Consider the following 9,670-nt stretch of genomic DNA (forward strand, 5'->3'; position numbering starts at 1 on the left):
GCCTTGGAAATGATGTATTTTTATAAGCTTATTGAGATATATTTTATACAGCATTAATGTTGAACTGGTGTGGGCCCACAATTCAGTACCTTCTACTCTTTGTGAAGCATGGTGTGACATGACCAATACTCACGCTGAGGACATTTTTCATGTTCCATCCAAGATCCCCAGGACCTAATCACAATCCATCCTGAAGTCCACTCCAAGTCCCAGACAACAGCTAATATAATATCTGTCATTACAAATTTTCCATTTCTGGCCATTTTATATATGTAGGATTCACAACTTGTCACCTTTTATTTATGGCTCCATTTGGTAAGCAAAATACTTTTGAGGTTTTTTTCATGTCTTAGCATGTATGAGCACCTCATTCATTTTCTGCACCTAATATTATTCCATATGACTGATATATCCCACTTTGATGCTTGGTGGACATTTGCATTGCTTGCAGATTTGGGTTATTATGACCACTCATGAGCAAGTCTTTGTGTGAATATTTCAGTTTCCATGGGTAAATTTCCAGGAAGAGAACTGCTGGGCAATAAAGTCTGTTTGTGCTTTATGTTTGGTAATTTTCAGTTTTTTTTTTTCCCCTCTGAAGTGTCTATAGTGGTCCTGCTATCTTAATAATGATGAAACAATATTACTACTATTGCTACAGTATTGCTACTTCTACTTTATTTGACGCAGAATTATTGAACTTTATGCCCTTGTGTACACATGAGTGAATATGCACACACACACACACGCATGTGCACACACACAGAAACACAAATACACAAGCACACACACACATAATCACAAGCACACATACATACACACAAGTACACATACATACACACATGCAAACACACATGTTCATGCACAGACACACACATACATACATACACATGTACACACATATAAACACACATGTACACACATACACACACAGAGACAAACACATACACTTGTTCTGTTCATTTCTCAGAAAAAATACTTAGTGGCCGATGCTGTTATTATTTTTATTTAATGCAGACTATATTTTGGGAAACTTCGCTGGGTTCACCTCTGATTTGAATCAGTAGCTTGGTATTTAACATGTATGTATAACACACAAGGGAAAGACTCGATGTGACTAGAAAAGAACAGGACATGTCAGAATCTGTTGATGTCAGGGGCGTGGGTAAAATGTGTGAAGGAGCATAAAAATCATACATGAAAAAAATTGAATGAGATGAATGAATGGGTGTGCTTCATTCATTCATTCATTCATTCATTCATTCATTCATTATGTGCACTTTGGAACATACAGCCTTAAACTGGTCCCTCAGGAGCTTCCTGTGAGCTTGACTGTCTGAAGTTTCTTGTATCTCAGTGTTGGCACACACAGGTTCTGTAGATGTGGAAGAACTATAGAGGGCAGGCACTGACCCTATCCATGATTGTGTCACTGGTGACCACTTGGACTAAGTGGACCTCATACTTCTTGTTGACCTTATATAATAAACAAATATGCCTTCAGAGATATAGTCAGGGGTATAGTTAGATCAAGGTAAGTGCATCCTAATTAGAGCCACAGTCATGGCTGCCCGAACTGCAGGACTGAGTCTCTATGATTAATGCAAGTGCATTTATATGCCTGTAAATGACCTTGACATTGTACTTTCAAGGAACCATTATGAATTTTTGCTCAAAGACAAACTAAAGATCTGGGAGTAATTTCATTGCATGCAACCACATGTATTTGGTACCAGAGAAACACCAGGGGCTGAACACTTACACTAAAAAGGGAATAGTACATGCCACCTGTATAGATTGTGTTAAATGAAACAAAATAATGTCTGTATTAGCTCATCTTCTTTCCATGTCAGCTAGGATTTAGACTTAGACCCTAACAGCTTATGTGGTATCCATCCTTTGTATTCGTGTATTTCATATGTGCCAGTGTTTGTATTTATGTACACATGTATATGTTATGTATACACGAGAGTATGTGTGGGCACATGAACATAGGTGCCAGAGGTTGGTGTCATGTGTCTTTCTCAGTTTCACTTCACCCCATTTTTGTGACTAGGTGTCCCCACTAAACCTGCTCTGTCACCTGACTAGAATGACGGCCCAGTGAGCCCAAGGAATTTCTAGGCTTTTTATCCCTAGTGCTAAGATTCCAGGCATGTGCCTCTGTGGCTTGTTTTTCCTGTAGATGGTGGGGATTGAATTCATGCCCCCATGCTTGCCTGGCAGGCAGGTTACTGGCTGAAACATTTTACCCATCTTCTCTTTTTGTACACATTTAAGGGACTTCTTAGTAATTCTCTCTCTCTCTTTCTCTAATTGATTCCAAAAGAAGACAAATAATGGTAAGTAAAAAATTCAGCCATGAGTGTTGATTAATGACTTCTGGTCTTACTTCTAGGTTAAAGCTGGGAGGAATGTAAGAAAATGGTTCATGACAGATACTTTCTCATGCATCTTTAGTATCTATTCCAGGACAACAGACAACTGATTTCTGACAGTGTGGACTGCTGATGAGTCACTGCCTCTTCTTGAAATGGGACTCAGTCTAGGAAGTGTGGGAGTGCCTGAGCATGCTTCCTGCACAGGAAGGATAGTCAAAGGCTCGTCTTCCTGTGTACAGTGCTGGAACTGACTTTTTAAGTACTGTAGTTAAAAGAAGCACCATACTGCTTAGCTTAACACAAATCTACTCTTCTCACTGCCATGGCAAAATACCTGACAAAAAAGAAACTCAGGAAGGATGATTTTGTTACGGTTCCCACGTCCAAGAGTGCAACCTGCCGTGGCAAGAAAGATGTGGCAACAGGGCTTGAGACAGCTGCTCACTTTGCACCTGCTGTCAGGAAGCAGAGATGAATAAAATGCTGGTGCTTAGCACTTTTTTTTCCCTTAAATCCAAAACCCCAGACTGTGGCATGGTGATGCCCACTTTTAGGATATATGTTTTCCCACCACAAAAAATACTCCAGAGACAATGCCAGCGGTTTCTCAAGGGATTCTAAATCTGTCAAGGTGGCAATCAATATTAACAATATAAATCAGCTAACCTTCTCAGAGGTGCATATGCCACACATTAATAATGTGGGTGGGTATAACTGTACAGCATTCAGGAAAATGTTCATAATAAAGAAGTAAATACAATTAGTGCAAAGCATTAAAACATGTAAATAAAATCATACAAAGTATTATAGGCATTTGACATAGTATGTGTGTTCATAAGTATGTATGGATATTGTGTATTCATATATATGTAAAGAGAGAGAGAGAGTAAAAAATTTATAGAGAAAAAAGTGTTAGAAATTATATAGCACAATACAATAACAGAAGACAGATCTGCTTGATTGGGAGGTTTCTCTTTTTATCTTTTTTCTACTTCATTTGTATACATTTATGCCTTATTGAAGAAAACAAATAAGTAACAGTGAAATTATTCACTGTCTTTATGTCAGAAAAAATCTTTAGTTTCTTTTCTTCAGTTGTAAATAATATTCATTTTTTTATCACATGCCATAATCATAATGTTTAATTCTGTTTTGTTTCCATGAAATAGATGCTAACATTATCTGAGAGAGAGACGTTTTGTCTTAGAGAATGTGTCAAAGAAGGATTTCATCCTAACTATTGTACTGAGGATAAGTTGACTAACTCAAGACCTTCAAAACAGCATCAGAAAGAAAAAGAAATATGTATTCCTTCTATAGCCGAACTATACCTAAGAAGAATGTTCACTTCCTCTTTGGAATCTCTTGTTCACAATAGGAGCAGTTAGTTAATCCGAATCCAGAAACCAGCACACAGAGTTGGAGGAAGCAAGGTTCTGGCTTGTGCTCTTTTATATTTTATTTAATTTTTAATTTTTTATTAATTACACTTCATTCACTTTGTATCCCCCCTGTAGCATCTTCCCTCTTTCCCTCCTATTCCCTCCCTTCCTCCCCCTTCTCCACACATGCCCCTCACCAAATCCACTGATAGGGGAGGTCTTCTTTTCCTTCCTTCTGATCCTAGTCTGTTAGGTTTCATCAGAAGTAGCTGCATTGTCTTCCTCTGTGGCCTGGTAATGCTGCTCCCCTCTCAGGGGGAGGTGATCAAAGAGCAGGCCAATCAGTTCATGTCAGAGACAGTCCCTGTTCCCATTACTAGGAAACACACTTGGGCATTGAACTGTCACAGGCTACATCTGTGCAGGGGTTCTAGGTTATCTCCATACATGGTACATGGTTGGAATATCAGTCTCAGGAAAGACCCCTGTGCTCAGATTTTTTGGTTCTGTTGCTCTCTTTGTGGAACTCCTATCCTCTCCAGATCTTACTGTTTCCCACTTCTTTCATAAGATTCCCGGCACTCTGCCCAACAGTTGGCCATAAGTCTCAGCATCTGCTTTGATAGTCTGCAGGGCAGAGCCTTTCAGAGGCCCTCTGTGGTAGGCACCTAACTTGTTCCCTGTTTTCTCCTTCTTCTGATGTCCATTGTCTTTGCCTTTTTGGATGGGGATTGAACATTTTGGCCAGAGTCTTCCCTCTTGATTAGTTTCTTTAGGTGTACAGATTTTAGTAGGTTTATCCTATATTATATGTCTATATGAGTGAGTATATACCGTGTGTGTCTTTCTGCTTCTGGGATAGCTCACTCAGGATAATCTTTTCCAGTTCCCACCATTTACCTGCAAATTTCATGATGTCCTTGTTTTTTTATTGCTGAGTAATATTCCATTGTGTAGATGTACCACAATCAGGAATAGCGCTTTCTCAATCTATACCACTCCTAGGCATATATCCAAAAGAAGCTCAAGTACACAATAAAGACATTTGTTCAACCATGTTTATAGCAGCTTTATTTGTAATAGCCAGAAGCTGGAAACAACCCAGATGCTCCTCAACTAAGCAATGGCTTGTGCTCTTATTGGCTGCACTGTTATCTACTCCACTCAACTCAAGAATCTTCTTGCCTGACCTCAAAGTTTTCTTGGTTAGGTTTACTGGGCACAGGTGATCCGGCCATATATGGTATTCCTTGGCAATTCACCACGTTCAGGATCAGACAGCATACAATGAAACTGGAGTCCTGTATCCTGCTCAGTGAATATTAAAAGAAAGCACTATTGCTCTTCAGCTGTGATTCAAGGTCAGCATCGTGCTTCTCCAGTAAGACTTCCATGGAGTGGGTGTCTTGTATCTCTTTTCTTTTTTGGAGATAGGATGAGTCACACTCTCTGTGATCAGCTGAAGCAGAGTGCCAGGCAAAGCTCTGGATGGAAATCACAATACCAGCCTTTGTCTGACAGCAGAGCCATTTCCAGGAGCCAATATGTTTAGCCTGGAGATGAGCCCAAAACAGTTTTACACTAGAGCAGTTGAATTTGTTTCCCCAAAATCTATTTGTTTGTACTGACTGTTTCTGATCAGAAGCAGGAGTGGGAGGTTCCAGCTGGTTGCTGTGAAGTGTGACAGTATTTATCTGAATTAGGTAGTTAAAGAGGAAGTACCAGTTCTGGCAAAGAACTTTTCATTTGAAGCGCCCATGATCTCCTTCTCTGTGTGGGCTTCCCACTCTTCCTCTGAGAATGGAGGGTTTTGTTTGGTTTAGTAACCAAAGCAAGCACAGTCAGTGCATGTTTCCTGCCTCACAGAGAAGCTAACGAAATAAAAAAGGAAAAGAGAAGATGCCATTTTATTTGCATGCTTTTTAGAAAGGTGGATAGTGGAACTTAGAGATATTCTGGCTTGTCCACAACTGTGTTATATAGATAAATGAAGAACGTGAACAATGTAGAACAATAGCAATCAACTCACACTGGAAAAGAAAGGGATGAGTGACAAGCAAGCCTGCCTTTTGTGGGAATCCCACACATGACTGACCTGCCGAAATTTCAGGCAATGAAGGCTCTTTTCTTCTGCAATCTCCAAATTCATATATTCCTCACCCCTGCTGTCCCTAAGAGAAGCAATTTGTAACAATTTACCGGTTATAAATCAACACTCCTACTGTGATGAAACAAATGGGCTTTAATCATGGACTTTTTGTTGTATCCCTAATGAACATTGATTACCATCATAATTATAACGATTGTGCTCTGTTTATAATATCTTTTAAAATAAACACTGCTACACTTGCAAGCAGCCACAGCAAATCTGAAATCCATTCTGCCCCTAAAGTTCCCCTTATAACCTCTGCCTTCTCAACTGCCATTTGTTTTGAAAGGGATTTTAAGTGAGCATTACACGTTTGACAGAAGTTGGTGTTGAGTGTGAGTGAGTGTGTGTGTGTGTGTGTGTGTGTGTGTGTGTGTGCGTGTGTGTGCAATAATTTATTTCTTGTTAGAACACTTTCTGGCTAATTAAGATGAATCATTTGTAATTAGCAGAAACCTGGCATTCATAGATTGGCTTAAAGTCTGAATTCAAAATGATTAAAAGAGGAGGAACCTTAAAATTAGAAAATGATTACTTAGTCTTAATGTGCTGCCTCAAGAGTAGATGTTTGTGAGTTAGATAGCCACGCAGGCTCGGCTTTTGTTATTTCAGACAGTATTGCTTGGTTGGTGTACAGTGCAGTGGTACAGTGTTCGTCTCGCACGAGCAAAGCCCTGAGTTCAACTTCCAGTGCCATAAACGAGAACAGAGAATTACCTTTAAAACAAATATGATCTCCAGCTAAGGGTCAGAATAAGTCTTACAGATAATATGAAACTGAGTACCTCTCGACTAATTAGACCATTGCCTTGAAGTTAGTTACCTGGTTTTGAAGATTTCTTTCCTCCTCCTTTGTGTTCTATGTTGAGGGTTGTTGCTTTCTTAAATTTTTTGTTCCTAGAATTTAAATGAGAAAGAACTGGCCCAGGTTGGTGATTTTGTTTAAGCAATTTGTTTTTCTTTCTATAAATGCCCAATGCTGAATGATGTGGTCTTTTTAAAAATATATTACAATTTATTCATTTTGCATCTCAGCTGTAGCCCGTTCCTCATCCCCTCCCTATCCCACACTCCCTCTCTCATATCCTCCATGCCCCTCCCCAAGTCCACTGATGGGGGAGGTCCTCCTCCCCTTCCATCTGACCTTAGCTTATCAGGTCTCATCAGGACTGGCTGCATAGTTTTCTTCTGTGGCCTGGTAAGGCTGACTCCTCCTCAGGGGGAGGTGATCAAAGAGCCAGCCACTGAGTTCATATCAGAGACAGTCCCTTTTCCCCTTACTAGGGAACCCACTTGGATACTGAGCTGCCATAGGCTACATCTGTGTAGGGGTTCTAGGTTATGTCCTTAGTTGGAGTATCAGGATAAAAATCTGTACATCTAAAGAAGCTAAGCAAGTACGAGGACCCTGGGTAAGATGATTAATCCTCACTCAGAAAGGCAAACAGGACAGACATTGGAAGAGGGATTAAACAGGGAACAGGCCAAGAGCCTGCCACAGAGGGCCTCTTACTCAGCAGGGTATCAAAGCAGATGCCAAACTTTGGGCAGAGTGCAGAGAATCTTATGAAAGAAGGGGCAGATGAAAGACCTGGCGGGGACAGGAGCTCCACAAGGAAAGGAACAGAACCAAAAAATCTGGGCACAGGGTCTTTTCTCAGACTGGAACACCTCATTTAATTGCTGTTTGTACAAATCCAGCTGGTTTTGCCTTGATCCTCAACTCTTTAAACAAATAAGACTTAGCTAACGCCAAGAAAGCCACTGCATAGAGGATTCTATATAGCTTAAATGTCTGTCCTAAAGTTTTTTATTAAATTATGAAAAGGATAATCTATGAAGAGAAGGAATAAAATTGAAATCCCATCAGAAAGTCACTGAGTAGTGTCTATAGAAAGACGGGATTAAAGCATTAAAATTCAGTGTGTCCTTGCTGAGGTTAAATAAAGTAAGGTGCAGGACTGGATAGATCATGCTTTGAAACAATTACAAATAAATCTGGAGCACTCTTTTTACAACTCATACTTTGAGGCTCTAAAGGTGGAGAAGGCATGTGGAGAAGAGCCTCTCTGTTAACTGTGTATTGGCACCATACAACTCTCACCACACCTTGGGGAGCAGCCCATGTGCATGCGTTCCTAGGCATATTTATCTGCTTTCTTGCATGTTAGTCTGTCCTAGATTTTAGAAAGACGGATCCCTGTCACCCTCTTGAGTTGACAGGCTTGTACAATCGATCACTTGGCCCTTCATTAGCTCTCCGATATCTTCCCTACCCCCTCCGCCCCTTTTTAAGTATTGTTCTTGAATCTTTGTGTGAGTGTATGATTTAAGTTCATGTATGTGGGTATGTGCATGTTCACGTATGGGAGTGCAGGTGTGTGTATGCCCCAGAGCATGTGTGGAGGTCAGAGGATAACCTCAGGCATGGTTCGCCACTTTTTTGCCTTGTTTAAAACAACTCCTGACATTCACTACTGAATAGGCCTGGCTAGCAGGACCAGGACAAGCTTCCAGGAGCCTCCTGCTTCGGCCTCCCTTCCTATGGTAAGAACCCTGAATTGCACTATTCAGTTACATGGGAGGTAGAGATGCAACCTCAGCTCCTTCCGCAGCAAGTGCTTCAACCGCTGAGCCATCCCACCGGCGGCTCTGTCCCAATCTTTCAAGCAGAAATTTCTCTCCTGTCTCAAAAAGAGCCATCTCCCTGGACATACAGCCTCTAATTAAGATACAGCTTCTAGAGAACTTAGATGTTTTCCTATAGGAATCTCTAAATCAGCACCCCACCACCACCACCCCACTCCTTGGAGCCCCTGCTACAAGACTAAGTTTTTTATGTAAAAACTTTGGAAGAGTGTCTTATTAAATTTTTTTTCATTCCCAAACTCTAAAACCCTTTAATGGGCTATTAAATTTTGTGCATCTCCATGGGTGAAGAACTGAGAAGTAATACACTTCTTTATTAATCTTACGGGACCCTTTACCCTATAAAATCCTTTATAACATCTCACCATGGAACATTAGTACCTTGTGGAACACAGGTCTTGGAAGCTTCTCTCAAGAAAGATGGCACTGAATTCCTGGTGTCTGATGCCAGGCAATGAGAACATGGAAAGGAACAGGAGGCAGAGTTTAGGCTGCTAGGCTGCAAGATAGTACCACACAAACACAAAGAAAGAGCGTGTGTGTGTGTGTGTGTGTGTGTGTGTGTGTGTGTGTGTGGAGGGTAACAGGAGAGTACAGGTGAGCACAGGGGTGGGATATAACATCCTCCTAGAGCTAGAATGACCGGCTGCTGTGAGTCCAGGGTGCTGGGATCCAAAGGCAGGTCTTCTGGAAGAGAATTAGAATTATTTTTATCTTAATTATTTATTATTATTATTACTTTAGTGTGTGTGCATGTGGTGTGTGTGTGTGTGTGTGTGTGTGTGTGTGTGTGTGTGTGTGTGCTGTAAGAGTCTTCAGAAGTCATTTCTCTCCTCCCACCCTATGTTCAGTGATAAATGGATTCAGGAGGTCAGGCTTGTGAGGGGAGCACCTTTCTCTGTTGAGTCAATTCACTGGACCAAAAACTACATTTTCATAAAATCTTTTGGCCCAGGAACAGAATTTTAATTTTAAAATGTATATGCTGTGTGACTGTGGTCCTATTAATATCTCTATGCTTCAGTGTCTTTAAATGGAGAATATACTTTTATATTCAGTAGAGTGTGTGTGTGTGTGTGTGTGTGTGTGTGTGTGTGTGTGTGTGTGTG

The sequence above is a fragment of the Psammomys obesus genome, unplaced genomic scaffold, assembly GCF_907164565.1.
Source record: "Psammomys obesus unplaced genomic scaffold, mPsaObe1.curated_primary_1811, whole genome shotgun sequence".
In the NCBI taxonomy this organism is placed as follows: domain Eukaryota; kingdom Metazoa; phylum Chordata; class Mammalia; order Rodentia; family Muridae; genus Psammomys; species Psammomys obesus.